The sequence below is a fragment of the Carassius carassius genome, chromosome 37, assembly GCF_963082965.1.
Source record: "Carassius carassius chromosome 37, fCarCar2.1, whole genome shotgun sequence".
Taxonomy (NCBI): domain Eukaryota; kingdom Metazoa; phylum Chordata; class Actinopteri; order Cypriniformes; family Cyprinidae; genus Carassius; species Carassius carassius.
In genome coordinates this window covers 9,951,819-9,968,610 of record NC_081791.1, presented here as the reverse complement: position 1 = coordinate 9,968,610, position 16,792 = coordinate 9,951,819, and the positions used below count along the sequence as shown (strand labels likewise).

Here is a 16,792-nt window from a genome sequence, read left to right as displayed (position 1 = left end):
CATACATATGCTATGTAAACAAAAATGTTTATTTTTAGTGTGATTAATGGTGATTAATCGTTTGACAGCACTACTTATTTTCAAGATAATATTTTGATAATATGCTTTGGCTTCAAAACAGTATACAGTATAACAACAATTTGTATTTATTTATTTATTTATTACAGCTGGCAAAGTGAACATGTTAACATAACTACCAATTTTATCTATGCAGTATTATTATTTATTTATTTTCCAGATAATATTTTAATAATGTGATTTGACTTCAGTAGACTTCAAAAGTGTATATAACAATATAAATGATTTTAACAACCTACTGTTTCTAATAATTTTAAAATAAGTTTAAATGGCTCTTTATGCATGACCATATTTAGTTAAAATTATTTGCATGATATTCATTGGCCTCAAATAAGTATTTGACTATTAAAAAAGAAAATGTTTGTACTATTACACAAACTGTTTTCCAAAACAGTATAAATGAGTCTTTATACTGTATGATAGAATATCTGCCTTTATATATGAAATAAAAATATTTTACAAAATGTATTTTAACAGCTGTTACTATGTTTAATAAGTTTACAATTAATAACATTATTTATTTATTATTTTCCATTTAACATTTAAAATAACATTTTTTTTTTGCATCAATACAGTACATAACAACATTTGTTTAGTTTTTTTCCTATGTGTGTATTCATTTATTTATTTTCCACATTATATTTTAATAATGTGCTTTGAGTTCAATAGCCTTCAAAATGTGCATAGCAATTAACATTTTTTAACAACCTGTTGTTTATAATAGACTTACTCTTTTTCCCCCACATGGATTAAATGGCTTTTTATACATACAAATATTTAGCTGCTTTTATATTTCAGAAAGGGGCCCTTGCAAAGAGATATTTCAAAGTACTTTGAAAATCACTGTCACATAAACTTGGGGTTGAGCTTTCCCTGACTTCATCTTGTAACCACTACAACACTTTAGCTACAAGCTCACAACACATCCCTCTTGGTAGTTAAATACATCCAATGGATAGTGACAGGAACTTGTTCGAGGATCTTTGGTAATGTGCTCAGGATCAGTTGCATGCCATGCTTGACCATGTTTGATCAACACCATCACCACAGCTCGCCATCCCCTACACCACAGCTCTGACGTCACAGTGCTTTTTCACCCTTTGACCCTGTATTTCGACTCAAAATACATTTTATTTACCAAATTTAACACAGTTCAGAATAGCGCACAAACATCTCAACAACTAGCTTCTTGAGGCTGAATAGAACACTATTTCAACCCTGCTTTTGTCTAAAGATGAATGGTGGGCCACTAATAACCTCTCCTCCTCTTTCAGTCTCAGCTCTTCTGTAATACAGCTTAACATATTCACATCCCACCCTAAAGATGTTGATGAATATGCATGAGCCCTCTCAGCTTAATCCTCATGATTGACAGCTTGACATCTTAATCAGAGTGATTGATGGAGCGCTGATGCCATTCGATCGGATATCTCCTCCCTCCCTCTTTCTCCTCATACATTCCTATAGCCGTTCCCACACTGTCATTAGCCATCACGCTAAATATCTTAACCTCCCTCGCTGAGGTCTCTTTAAGCTTTCATCCTGATTACCAAGTCTAGTTTCTGGCCTCTTCGTCTGAATAAACTTGTCGCGCTCTGTTTTGCGTGCGTGTGTGTGTATTTGTGTGTGTTTTTGTGGTCTGGTGCTCACTAAGCCCCCCTGCTCTGGTAATTGGGCCTGCTTTCTCTCAGCGGCCTCCGAGCGCAGTAGGAGCTGGCAGTGTGGTGGGAAAAAAAAGAGGCCAGAAAGTCATTCTGCATGTCCAAATGCACTGCACAAATCCATGACATCAGTATTCTGGTCAGACTTAACTTCAGACACAAAGAAAAGAAGTGTAAAAGGAGGGGAAGGCAAGAGAGAGAATGCGAGACTGAAAAAGGGAGAGAAAGGAGCACATAAAAGTCTTTTGACTAGGAAATAAATGTGGCCTGTTGATTTTTTATTCATTTTTTGACAATTTCTTTAGAAGCAAATAAGCTTCTGCCGCCATTGAAAGAGGCACCAAATGAAAGTGATATTGAGAGTTGGATGCAAAAAGTTGGGTCTTGTGCAGTAGATGTGACCTTTTCCCTGTTTGCTTGTTTTGCAGAACAAAAAGTCAACTAGAAGAGCCGTGAGCCTGCGGTATTCTGGACCGGCAGGTGAGTGACAGGATGTTGGACAAATGACACAGGCACATGGCCAAGTTGTCATGATGAGAAATTGTCTTATGCAAAAAAGCTGCCCTCTTGTATTAGACCCTGGCAGCTGTATTGAACATGTTGTTCATTCTTTATACCAAAGAGAAACAAAAGCGTATTGTTGAAGATGACTGTGTGCCATTTAAAAGTGCTGTGGTGGGAACACGGTGTAGTGTCAGTATACTGCTGTGGTGCTGCTATAAAACGCATTGGCCTTAAAGTGTTAAAGGGTTAGTTCACCAAAAATTTTTAATTCATCCATCTTCTACTCACCCTCGAAGCATCCTAGGTGTATGTGACTTTCTTCTTTCAGAATAATCCAATCAGAGTTATATTAAATATTCTCCTTGCTCTTCCAAGCCTTTGGGGTAAGCGGGTGTTTGTTGTCAACGGTTCAGAAGACGTGAAATAAAGTGCATGCATCTGTAATAAAATGTCCCTCATATATATATATATATATATATATATATATATATATATATATATATATATAATTACATTAGATACAATATACTGTATCAACCCCAGTGTCACAATAAGTGAATGATATACTGTTCAAAAAATTTGGGGTCAGTCATTTATTTTTTTACCTTATTTTTCTATGTTTTTAAAGAAGTCTCTTATGCTCAACAAGAGTGCAATTATTTGATCAAAATTACAGTACTGTACAATATAATTCATTAAATATGTCAATTTAAAATAACTTTTCTATTTAAAATATATTAAAATATAATTTATTTCTGTGAATTTTCAACACCATTACTCCATTCTCCAGTGTCACGTGATCCTTCAGAAATCATTCTAATATACTGGTTTGCTGCTCAAGAAACATTGATATTATTATTAATGTTGAAAAGCAACACAAAAAGACTTCTGCTGCTTAATGTTTTAGTGGGAACTGTGATAGAAATTTACAGAATACTGCTATTGACAGGGTACATGTATAGAAGCATATTATTTTAGAACATGTCCAAAAAAAAAAAAAAAACAGGACATCTTGTGTGTGTGAGTGTAGGAGAGTATGTTATGATAATACATAGCATCATCATATGTCATAGCCTAGAATCGTAGATGCAAAAGAAAAAATCAGAAATGACTGAATAATACAGTATATGAATGAAATAAAAGTAGGACACGGGGTCAGAGCTCTGTGGGGTACTACAGAAACACACACACAGGGATGACCTTTTTGTATGGTAGATCGACCCTCACTAAAAACACAAAAATGCTTCATTACTTCTGCCTCATAGACACACAGACACACAGACACACACACACACATTGTTGTTTCTGTGAATTGTGGAATACTCTGAATATTTTCCCAAGGTTGGCTGGTCTGAATCAGTCAAGTGTGTCCAAACTTTGAACCGTTAGTGTGCCGCTATCTGAACAGTACCAGTCGCACGCAGAATGCTTACACACTGGTTTTAAACGTCTTTCTGCCTGACCTGGAGGTCAGTGAACTTTCACCTACGATTGAATCCTAGGCTTTCTGTGAGCGCTTGGATTGATTCTGTTTATTCCTCCCACATGCTCTCTCTCCCACACCCACCCAGCAAAAAGATGAGAACGTATTCCACAAAGATTCCTCTGATAAAGATCTCCTCTCTCCGGCTCATACACACCCACACTAGCTCTTGCACAATGTGCATATGGTTTCAATCTTTCCAGCTGTCCCACGGTTTCAGTCATGAGAGGCTAGCAGGAACAGTGGTGTGTGTGTGTGTGTGTGTGTGTGTGTGTGTGTGTGTGTGTGTGCGTGCGTGTGTGTGTGTGTGAGTGTGTGTGTGTGTGTGTGTGTGTGTGTGTGTGTGTGTGTGGTGTCTCCGAATATGAAGAGGAGTAGAAAAAGACATCAGAGGTTAGAGGACTAGAGGATGGAGGGTATGGGTGAGAAAGAGACACAATCTGTTTAGTCTCCGAAGCAAGGTTTCTGTCTAAGTCTCACTTTCTCCTTCACACACGCACTTACAGGCACACACGGTCTCTAGGGATGATATGTGCTCTAGAAAGCAGACATTCTGATTTCCCAGCAGGCTGTGCTAAAGGAACATCAGGTTCAATCTGCCCCTCACTCTGTTTTGTTTCATTTTGCTTGGTGCGTCTCTGTGTGGTTATTGTACATTTCTCAGTGCCATGTCTGTAGTGAGTGGCGGCTGGCTTACCAATTTCAAATTAAGTTTAAATGTGCTATAATCCCATTTTTTGTGACTTTTTTGGTGGCTACTTGTGTCATCTAAATCCTATTACCCAATAAAGTGTTATTGTTATTTAGGATATTGGTGGTTCAAAATATAACAAATATGGAGCCACCCTTCTGATCTATCTATCTATCTATCTATCTATCTATCTATCTATCTATCTATCTATCTATCTATCTATCTATCTATCTATCTATCTATCTATCTGTCGACTGTCTGTCTCTCTGTTTGTCTCTCTCTCTGTCTGTCCGGCCGTTTGTCCATCTTTCTATCCGTTTGTCTGTCTTTCTGTCTGTCTGCCTGTCTGTCTGTCTCTCCCTCCGTTTGTCTGTCTTTCTGTCTGTCCATCTTTCTGTCCCGTCTGTCTGTCTGTCTGTCTATCTTTCTGTCCGTCCGTTTGTCTGTCTTGCTGTCTGTCTGTCGGATCATTTGTCTGTCTGTCAGTCTGTCTGTCTTTCTGTGTGTCCATTTGTACTTGTACTGCAAAATGAAGAAAAAAGTTCATATTAAGTCTTAAGAAGGGCTTTAAGACCAAATTAGTCTGAATGGGCCATTTATAGCTGTTTTTGAGCTACCTGTACAAATAATTTCCATGTCTGGCACATTATAAACATGTTTCCACATTGTTTCTTTTTATTTCCTTTTGTTGGTTTGGAAGGTAAAAATAACTTCTTCAGAGACATGAGTCACTTTACTTGTTTTCTTTTGGTGTCAAAGGAACATCCTTCTCTTTTGTAAAAAAACAAAATAGTCACAAGGACAGTTCTTGTTGTTCGTCTGCCGTCCACCTCCACATCAGATGTGCCACGGCTCTTTAAAGCTGATAAATTGCCCGTAAGAGTTAGTTTGAGCTGTCAGTCAAACTCTACACCGCAGTGACTGGCGGATGGACTCATGTTTTCTAATAAGGTCATTTCCCTTTCCTTAATTAGGCACGTGTTCTGTGGACAGCGGTACCCAATCTAACACTCTGAAAAAAAAATAATGCACGTGTAATCTTGAAAATCCCAGTAGAGAGCCAGTGCTAATCCATCATTCTATTTGTAAAGGTTATTTTTGGTGAAAACTTCATTAGAAGTAGTACTCCTTTGAGTGTGTGTCAGCAAAAGGCGAGATGTGGGAGGATGTGGGATGAACAGTGTGCACGTTTTTAGGAGAACTTAAATGTGTGTTTTAATAAAGCGACAAAAGCTTTCGGTTTGTGGGTGATTATTAATTTCTGAAAACAGCACTATTTTTTGTTTGCAGACAAAGCACTGGGCTTCTTTATTTAGATTGGCTTCAGTGAGTGTCCTGCAGTTATTTATTGGTGTGTGTGTGTGTGTGTGTGTGTGTGTGTGTGTGTGTGTGTGTGTGTGTGTGTGTGTGTGTGTGTGTGATTTCCTGTATGTTTGAGTGTGTGAGATGAGAGGAGGGGCCGTGACCCATCCCGCAGTGCTGTTTGTATTTTTCCGTGGTCCGCTGCCATAAGGACGTGTAGAGATTTGTTACCTAGGGTACCATTTATCATAGTAACAGCATTGTGCAGGGGCAACATGGGAGGAAACCAATCATCCATCATATACAGTACATGGCCTGTCTCCACAGCAACGCCACAGCCGTGACCAGAGGCAGAGAGGCTGCTGGGGGATTGAGTGGATCACTTAGAGTTCACAATTGGACAACCTGTCGTCTATCTCACACGCACAAATAGCTAAATAAGGGCAAACTATGTGTTATTTTTATTATAAAGCTAATTGTCTAAGCCAATATATATATATATATATATATATATATATATATATATATATATAGTGTGAGTCAAAAAGTCTGAATTGTGAGATGAAAACTCACTACTGTGAGAAACAAAGACAAAATTAAGAGTTGTACATTTATTTTTGTTCATTCATTTGTTTTAATTAAAGTGTCAGAAACAAGCTTCCATTCACTGCACGTGTATATATTTATTCTTCTACATTTTTTTTAGAAGATTTTGTTTTTGCCATTACATTTTATTTTTTTTGGAGCACAAGACAAAAGATTTTAAATTATATTATAATAATTTCCCAAGTACTCCTTTTCTTTAAATACCAAATTATCAAGAAAATATAATTTTTAGGTTTTGTTCCCCTTATCTAGTCTAAAAAAACTGGTCTGAAAGGTCTCACTATCATGTTTATTCCACATTGTTTGGAGCACAAGACAAATGGAGGTACAATGCATCCAACACATTTATTACATTTTAATTAAATAAATATGAATATTAATTAATAACAAATCTAAATTAAATAAAGAAATGAAATATACCCACATGCTGTAGCTGCAGTTGTTTAGTAACCAGGTGGTTTTCTATGGGATAAGTAAAAAAAGAGTACATTTAAATTTTTTGAAAAAGCTATTTATTACTTAAGCATTTCTGTTACTTTTTAGTATAGGCACCATGAAGAAGCACTTCTTTCTGTCTGTCTCTTCTTCTAAGTGTCTGGGTGATTTATTTTCGAGTATGTAGACTTTGCACAACCCTGCAGCAACTGGGTCTTTGTAAACAATCCGCTTGAATCCTCTGAGCCTTGGCTGCAGGTGTGTGTGTGTGTGTGTGTGTGTGTGTCTGAGAGAGAGAGAAAGAGCCCCCCTTTAGGGTGTGATAGTGAGCATAGTATTTTTGGCAGTAGTTAAGGCCATTATATCAGCAAGAGTGTGGAAGAGAGGGAGAGAGAGAAAGATGTATCCACCAGGAATAGCAGCCACCCCAGGGGTCTCAGCGAGACTTATTTCCCAGTCACTTAGATCACCCCGCCAGCAACGTCCCCTATTACTAGTTCAGAACGAAATGTGGAATAAAGTGAATCTTTTGAAGAACGTGTTCAGGTCCTTATTTCCCCAAAATCAAAAGAAAAAAATATTTAATTATATTTTTGATTAAGAAAATTAAGCCTGTTATAAGGAGCATAATATATTTTTGTGACAATGTTATCACGTTGTGTAAAGTGTTTCATTAGAATTTATATATATATATATAGTCTAAAAAGTTTAAAAGGTTTTTTCCTTTTTGTCTCATTACCATTAGTATATGTAAAAACAACCATCAAAATTGTGGGGATGTTATTGTCAGACTTTGTTCCTTGTTTTGTCTGTGTTTTGCTCCCCATGTGCCTTACTTGCCCTTATTTGGTCCTTCCTGTTCCTGTCCCCATTTAGTTCTATTAGTTCCAGGTGTTCCTTGTTATTAGTTATCCTCCTCACCTGTCTGCGCCTCATTATCTGCCCTATTTGAGTTCTAGCCCATTCTGTTCTTTTTTGTCATTGTATACTGTATGTCAACCCTTGCTAGGTGGGTTTCCCCTGTCCCCTGGGTGTAATTAAAGCCAATATGTTTGAATTCCTCTCCTTCGTCACTGTGCTCCTCACAGTAGCACACTGTGACAGTTATATTATAAATGAATTTATTTTACTTTTTATCAAGAAAAAGCATCTGACTCCTGCCAGCGTCCATCTTTTGGATAACCAGTTAGTTTGGATGTCACAAAACACAATAAATATTCATTCCCCAAACAGCTGACAATGTCTGTGTTCTGAACTGAAAATAACAAACAAAGAACGAAGAGTAAAATCATTATTTATTTACTATATAACTATATATTTTTTCATATTTGTCACAACAGTGTTTTAGGTCTAATTTTTATAGCGGAAGTGTTTATTGTTTTAGTGTTAAAATGCTCCCTTCATTCACAGCTTATAATGTAAAGAAAACTCCTGTTTAAAGGTGCAGAATCTACAAAATTCATGTTAAAGCTGACAAAAGTGCATGAGAGACTTTGATGTTTCATTTTATGCTTTTAAAGGGGTCATATGATGGGATTTCAAGTTTTCCTTTCTCTTTGGAGTGTTACAAGCTGATCATGAATTGCTAAGATTCCTGAAGTTGCAAAGACTAAAGTCTCAAAACCAAAATATATTCTTTATCAAGGTTAAGACTTTGCCACGCCCCCCTAAAACAGCTCATTCAAACACAACCCCACATCTATGTTCAAATGCAGAGTTTTATTTTAAATTCAGTAAATATATCATGTATAAAGTTTTGTGGGAGTTTTCAAAATATTTTTTAACATCCAAATATTTCTAAAATACGCTGAATTTTCTTTAAGAAAAATAATTTATATACTGAATATATCTTTTAGTTTCAAAATGAAATATTATCAAGCATTTTTGACAATTTTTGTGAGATCCCCTCAGCTGTGTTGTTTGAGAGAGGGTTGGAAGAGGAGGGTCATTCTGGACTCTGTCTTTAATAAATAAACAATAAAGAAGCCAGAGCTTTTCAATCCCTTTTATATCTCCTGTGACATTCTGATGGATTACACAGCCATCTGCAGCAGAATCTGTGTGTGTATGAGGGGAGGGAGTTCACCCATTTTACACATACATAAATCCAGACAGGCAGCGCTTTGTTGTGTGAGTTTGTCAGCAGTCCTGGGTTAACGGGAGTGAGAGACAGGTGAGCAGGTTGTGCATACAGAATAAAAATGGATGTCAGATGACTGATGGAATGGAGAAAGATACTTCAGAGAGTAAATGAGTGATTGAGTGTATGAACGTCCTTAATTAATCTGATCCTTTTAATGAGTCAGATCAAAGGTTCATGTATAATTAAAACAGCCGAGCAATAATGCACCTGCTTCATCTGGAATTATGTGTTCTTGAGTGTGTGGAGAGGAACAAAGTGGACTTTCTGAGTGAATCTCACAAAACCAGTCAAATTTCATCCCAAAATCAAAAATAAAAAATTATATTTTAGTATTCTGGTACCTCATGGTTTACTTAGAGGCATTTTCAAATCAATTTATTTGTTTAAACTTTTTATCTCAATTCTGGCCTTTTTGAGTTTAAATCTCATAAGTCGGATTTCATTTTAATTACAAGAAAAAAGTCAGAATTGTGAGATAGAAAGTCACAATTACTTTTTTATTTTTATTTTTATTGGTGGAAACAAACCACAACAACGAAAAGACTGAACTGCTATATATATATATATATATATATATATATATATATATATATATATAAAGTCAAAATTGCAAAAACGTCAAAAGTATGTAAAAAATCAGACTCTCACTATTTAATGATTATATGTACGCCGTAATTCTCAGAAGAAGAAAAATGAGAGAGAAAGAGAGAAAAGTCAAAATTATTTGATAAAAAGTCACTAATTATATTTTGTAGCTTCCATACATTTGTGGCAATTGTATTTTTAAATTACTATTTTTTTTAAAGATATTACAGTATTTTCCTACTGTATTTCAACACAATATTGCATTACAGTAACAAAAATGTAATATGATATATATTGAAATACTCCGAGGTGCTGATTTAAGTGCTTAATTATTATATGGACTTATATTGTTCAGTATAGGATTTCGGTAACACTTTAATATAGGGACCAATTCTTATAATTAACTAGTTGCTTATTAGCATGCCTATTATTAACATATTGAGTGTTTATTAGTGAAAAACATAATAATAATAATAATAAAGCACATATTCTGCTTGACCATATTCTACATCGCTAATCCTACCTAATACCTAAATGTAACATCTAACAGACTATTAATAAGCAACAAATTAGGAGTTTATCAAAGTGAAAGTCATAGTTAATTGTTTGTTAACTGGATATACGCCAACTAGGAACTGGTGTGAAAAGTAACCCTGTCATATTTATTCCCCAGGGTTTTTCTTTAGGGGCACAACCTTTTCATTTTATCATCTTGAACTTTAACTCTGAGTGCTTGGTCATGACCTCCAACACCAACAGCATCATCAATCTGCCCTGCATTCAAGCCCCTTCTATAGTTATGCCCCAAATATCAGCAAGATGTTTTCCAAACCAGTATGCATCACAGGTTGAACCCTTGTTAATAAATTGCCTTTTAATATGACATCTCTGTTTTCCAATTGATTACTTGCAAAAGCACCGCTCAGGAAGAGACAAATCATTGATAACTAGGTTAATACATCTGCAATCCGGTGAGGAGAGAGCCTTTCATCCACGGCTCACTTTGTACACCAGACCAGCTATCAGAAAATAGTGCTCAAGAGTTGACAAGTTTGGAGATGAGGAAATGGCCTTATTTTCTGAAAGAATGTTTTAAAAGAAGGGTTTAAGAAGATCAGGGGATTATTATAGGATTATATAAATTGGTGCTGAATGTCATTTGAATGCATTTAATGATATGATAATCTGATATGATTTGGACATTTTGTGGTTCATTTCAACACAGGGTTGTCGTTTTTTTTTTTTTTTTGTTAAAATATTACAGAAGACTGACTCCTGCCAGTGAATACAAGTCCAAGTTTTCATTACTGTGATTCTGAAATTAAAGAATAAAGTCATCTTATGTTATACAATGAAACAAATAACATGTTAGAAATAATTGCTTAGTCAAATATTTATCTTATATTTAGCCTATATATATATATATATATATATATATATATATATTATTTTGAATATATATATATGACTATTAATAAAAAATACAGTAAAACTGGAAAAATGTCTAGTATGCCGATTTGTTGATCAGTAAATTTTGAATGAATTATTATCAGTGCTATACAGTGCTATATATGTATTTTTGTGCTATGAAGTATTCATAAAAAAATGGCATTGTGTTTATACAGTACTTATTTAAAGACATATTACATATTTCAAGGTTTTCTTTATTGAAATGCTATTAAATTATGTCCTTACAACACAGATTAAAGCTATAGTTCATCCAAATATATATATATATATATGTGTGTGTGTGTGTGTGTGTGTGTGTGTGTGTGTGTGTGTGTGTGTGTGTGTGTGTGTGTGTGTGTGTGTGTGTGTGCTCACCCCTAAACCATCTCGATTGGGTTCAGGTCCGGTGACTGTGGAGGCCAGGTCATCTGGTGCAGCACCCCATCACTCTCCTTCTTGGTCAAATAGCCCTTGATGCCTTTAGTGTGACTCTACAATTTTCATAGTCATGAAAATAAAGAAAACTCTTTGAATGAGAAGGTGTGTCCAAACTTTTGGTCTGTACTGTATATATATATATGTATATGTATATATATATATATGTTATTGTTATTATTATTATTATATATGAATGAGTAATTAATAACAGAATTTTCATTTTTGGGGAGGACTATCCCTTTAAGAATCTTATAGACACTCCAAACTGACATGCCAACTTAAACAACAGTGTGTTCAACCTGGAGCTCCTGCATTGACCTGCAATTATAGAAAATTAACACCCTTCGATCGGAATCAAGAATTTAACAATGCCCTTGTATGAAAGCAAATAAAGTGCTTATTCAGAGTTTAGTTGTGTTCACAATAAATAAACACAGACACAAACAGGGATGATCCCTTCAAAACAGATAACACCCATGTCTTTTTGCCAGTTTCACTCCCCGAGATTTTAGGTTTTGCAAAACTCTTCTTTTGTGTCCCAGTCAACTTACGCTAATTACCTCCAGTACCTCCAGATAAAAGATAGAAAATATAACTATACCTTCTTAAGCTCCTATTTCTATCTTACTTGAAATTCCTTGTGTCAGCAAGTCAAGAAGGGTTTGTTAAATTAAGGCCTGCTAAAAGTGAGTGTTGCTGTGATTTAGTCTCAGGTGTAGCTCATCCAGAGTGGGCTTAGAGCTAATATTGATCTCTGAGCTACCTGAAGGCTCCTGCCTGCCTGTCTGTGAAGCAACGGTACTGAGGAACGGAAGGCCTCTCCATCATAGTCACTGAGGGTTACTTGTAATGCAATGCTTGGATAAAGAATAAAACATAGCTCTATTAGGGGAATCTTCATTTTTGAGGTATTTCAAATTTTAGACATTGTATAGTTTGAGGAAAGGTATCTCATGCTGCCCTCTAACATGTGAAGACTCCTGGGCTACGTTCTGATTACTCACTGTGCCCTGTCGAATGGACTTCACAGAGTATTTAGTCAAATTAAGTAAGATTACAAATCACAGGGAGTGTATCTTAATCTGAAAGAAAAACACATATTTAGGCTACAATCAATGAAATTTAGTAGAAGGTGCATTTTTATTCAACTGAATTTGTTTTTAGATGTGCCTTTTAACAGATGTTTAAGGTTTGGGGACTAAATAAAGTGGTCATTTATCATTGAGTTTGAGTGAACTGATGTAAAAAGCAACAAGACAGACTCAGCATTTTGATGCAATAAAGGCTGGAGCTGTTATTTATGGCACCCACCACCACTTACTATGAGGGCAGAGCATGACTGATCTTCTCAATTTTGGCGGAGGTGCTGATGCTATTAACATCCTGTAAACCACCCCAGATTGAAATATAGAAATGACTCATATTGTGGGTAATGCTGTGGAGTATGTAACTTTGTTCACCTCAGAAGGGATTTTGAGAAGAAAAGTTTGAAGTTAGTTCACATAAAAATTAAAATTCTGAGCCAGTGGTGCCATTGTATTATTGTCATTATGCCATGGCTCCACCATAATGCTTTATACCCTTCAAAAGTAGATTTGCCCACATTGAAGTGGAAACCTTAATTGTTCTGTTTCTCTTTCTTTTTCACTTCCTTTCTCTCTTTCAGATGTCAGTTGCATTAGAAATCTGATGCACAATGTATTAAACTTGTTTTTCATTACATCACGCCCTGTCTTCCTGCTCTTTCTCTGATAATAAAGCACCCGTCTCTCCCATCAAAATTTCCGTTGGATTCAACTCGTGCCCCACCCATCTGTTGCTGTCTAATAAAGCTTGTGTCTCAAAGGAATAGAAGGTAATGAATACAGCTCTGCTACAGTGGCCTGCAGGGCACCAGCCCTGACTCAGCAGAAAGACCTGATCCTTTTTGCTCTAGAAAGCATGCTAGTATTTAAAAGCGATGACAGACTTTCACCTTGACGTACAAGGTATGTAATAAATTAAAATCTATGAGTCCTTTGGTTTCCAGGCGGAAATGATTGCTTCTCTTTTTATTTTTGTCCCTGAATTTTGTCCAGGTATGCTTTCTCTGAACTTATGGCCATGACACAATGGATATTATTTACAGTAATAGACTAGAGTGACATTGTGGGTGAATAGTGGATTTGTTGGTTGAGAGATAAGCAGAGAAACTTCGGTTATTAAATCAGTTCATGCTGAACTGCTCTTCCATTGTTTTCTTCCCAGTGGTTCTCATCTCTTATACTGACTCTGAATCATGGCCATGAGTGAATTTGCTTAATTTGAAATATACGCCACACAACACAAATGCTTCTAGTTTTTTAATATTCTTGAGGTCTCTCATGTTTGCCGAAGCTAAATTTATTTTGATCAAAAATAGAGTAAAAACAGTAATAATGTGAAATATTATTACAATTTAAAATAACTGTTATCTATCTGAATATATTTTAAGATGTTATTTATTCCTGTGATGCCAAGATGAGTTTTCAACATCATTAGTCCAGTCTTCAGAGTCACATGATAAAGCTCAGTGCATTATGGGGTTTAAAGGTTTTTATTTTTATTTATTTTTTTGCCACAGGCTGCCACTAAGGATTACTTTGGTAATCGATTAATCAGCTGATTATTCTGACGATTAATCACGTAATTAATATATATATGTGAGTGTGTGTGTGTGTGTGTGTGTGTGTGTGTGTGTGTGTGTGTGTGTGGCAATAAAAATAGACCTAAGCAGTAGTATCAAAAGCTAGCAATCTTGTAGTTTTATTTGAACAAAACTGTTAAAATACACAATGTTTTAGAAACAATAGTGCTAACATAAATGCCCACAGAGGTCACCAACGGCCTGACAATTGTTTATAAACATTACATCACATTTATTTTTTAATATTAACAAAACTAAACAACATTTAATTCAAATGTCCACTTTATCTTTAATATTCTTAATATTTCTTTAAGACAGAAATGCAACAGTCACTGTAATTTCTTTAATGTGTGGACATTAAAACTTAAAATTAAAAATTAAAAGTGTTCCTGTAGCTCAATTGGTAGAGCATTGCGCTATCAAGCGCAAGGTTGGGGGTTCGATTCCCCGGGAACACATGATTGATTGCCTGAATGCACTGTAAGTCGCTTTGGATAAAAGCATCTGCTAAATGCATAAATCTAAAACGTGTAAACTTAGAATGAGGCTTTGAGCTTTTATTTCGCAATCACGATGAACAGTTAGCATACTGAGAAATGCATTGATGTATTCTACTGTGTTTGCTTATATTAATAAATTATTTACCTTACAAATCTGAAGAAATGGAGCATGCTGCGCTCCCAGATGAACATTATAGTAAATCAAAACTCACAATATTATGCAGAGATGGAGTTAGAGATGCTCCAGACATGTAAATGAAAGCAGTTTGTGTGGAGCAGCATTTACTGTGAACAGAGCAATATGCAATATGACTACATGAGAAAAGCTACTAATGTTTTGTTGGCTATGTAAGTGTGTTTTTTTATGTCGGGTTCAACACATTTATCTGATCACGTGCTTTGAAGTTCTGAATTATTTGGCTTTTTACTATATTTATCTTGTCTGTTTCTCCACTCACACCACTACCAGCTCAACCCATCATTTTGTGTGGTGCTGTTTAACTGGCCCACACTGACCTTGGCATTTCACTTGGATTTATGGGTCAGCTGATGCCTTTGACCAGTCATATTTCACAACCTCTTATCTGCTAACACATAAGCAAAGCACGGCTGAACACGCTCGTGTCTTGACAATTGTTTTGGTCACGAGTATGGACTGCTTTTATGGTGTTTTTGTGGTGAAGCTCCAGTTCCCATTCATTATACAGTAACTGCACAGAAAGGGTATTTATACTCCATTTATTTCTTATGTGGAAGGAAAAAAAGTCAAATGTGTTTGAAATGACATTAGGGCATGATATCAGTTTTTCTTGCAAATTTACAACCTTTCCTTCCTCCATCTCTTCTTTTTAGTCACGGTCTCTTCTGTGTCTAGACAAGCTGTTAATTCTGCTTGCAATAGTGATTGTGCGTAATCAAGTAAAGTGAGTAATTAGGTGTCCTCAATAGTTTAGAAGAGGGCTAATGAGAACTCTTCAGCTTCCTGTTGGGTTTGCCTCTCAGGTGTCCTGAAGGAAGGGTTTCTTGTGGAGAGAAGTCAGATTTTTTGATTCTACTTCCTTCTCTAAAATACAGACAGATTTTTTTTCATCAATCTTCTGTCTTCAAACATGATTCATACTCCACTCACGTATCAAGAAAAATAAATTGGGTGAAAGGAGCGACAGAAATATCATTAATTTCCTGTCAGTATGCTTAACTTTTGTGTCTTTGAATTTATCTATTTCTTTTTTTGCTCATTTACTGCTGAATGTAACTTGACATTGCATTATCCTGAGGGTTTGCAAACACCTAATATGGGGAGAGAAAAAAGGGAGCGGAAAATTGAGATGGATGAGAGCTGGAGGAATGGAGGTTGTGTGTGTGTTCTTTGTCACAAGAGACAATATTTGTTAAATGTTCTTGGTGTAGCCTTTGGCTCTGATACTCTGTTTAGAGATGAGTGTAAACAAACTCATTAAACCCACAAAACAGACCGTTTAATTGTTTCATTTGGTATGACAGCTCAAATGCACACACACACACTCAGATGAGGACAAACTTTTGTTAATGTAAAGAGAATATATTTTATCGAATTTCTGGATTTGCCCAAATTTAACTTAGCTTGACTTCATGTAAGACAACATTCTCCCACATGCATATGTTTAGCATATTGCAGAAAAAGTCAACACAAGCTTCATGTTCAACACAAATGCTTCCTTCATTCATTCATTCCTTTTTCATTCATTCATGTTCTTTTCCATTTCTAAGCTGCTCTTAATATTAAAATAAGAAACAATTTGATTGAAACAGTAGCTAGCAAAGAGCAACTAACTACATAGTTGTTCACATTTATTATTTACAGTTCTTCCATCAAACTTGGTTATTAATATGTTTTTAAGATACTGAAAAAAAGTACAGATGTCAGGGCACGTCAAAGCTTTTCCCCGAAAAAGGGTTAAAATAAGATTATTATATTGTATTATTAAAATGAAATCAAAATATTAATTTTATTATTAATAATGATATATTACATTTATAAAATAATATAATGTAATACAAATTAGATTTAAATTCTAGCTAATAAAATGGTAAAATAATTTACTATAAATATTTTTATTATAATTTCTTTGAATATTATTAATTTATTAAAAATAAAAATAAAATGCTTTAATTGAATACTTTAATCATTTTAAAGCAACTTTCAAAAATGTTTTAAGACATTCACAGATACTAAATACACACTGTTTAGTTTGATCAGGTGGAAAACAAAC

The 16,792-nt window shown here is 35.3% G+C and overlaps 1 protein-coding gene across 4 annotated transcripts in view; it reads left to right on the top strand.

The window, feature by feature from the left end:
* LOC132117969 (extracellular sulfatase Sulf-2-like) overlaps window positions 1-16,792 on the top strand; it is a 164,053-nt gene that overhangs the window by 42,757 nt on the left and 104,504 nt on the right. For all 4 annotated transcript variants that reach the window (XM_059527385.1, XM_059527389.1, XM_059527388.1 and 1 more), the window contains exon 2: window positions 2,168-2,219. The gene's annotated coding sequence lies outside the window, so the exon portion shown is untranslated. The remainder of the gene's footprint in view (window positions 1-2,167; window positions 2,220-16,792) is intronic.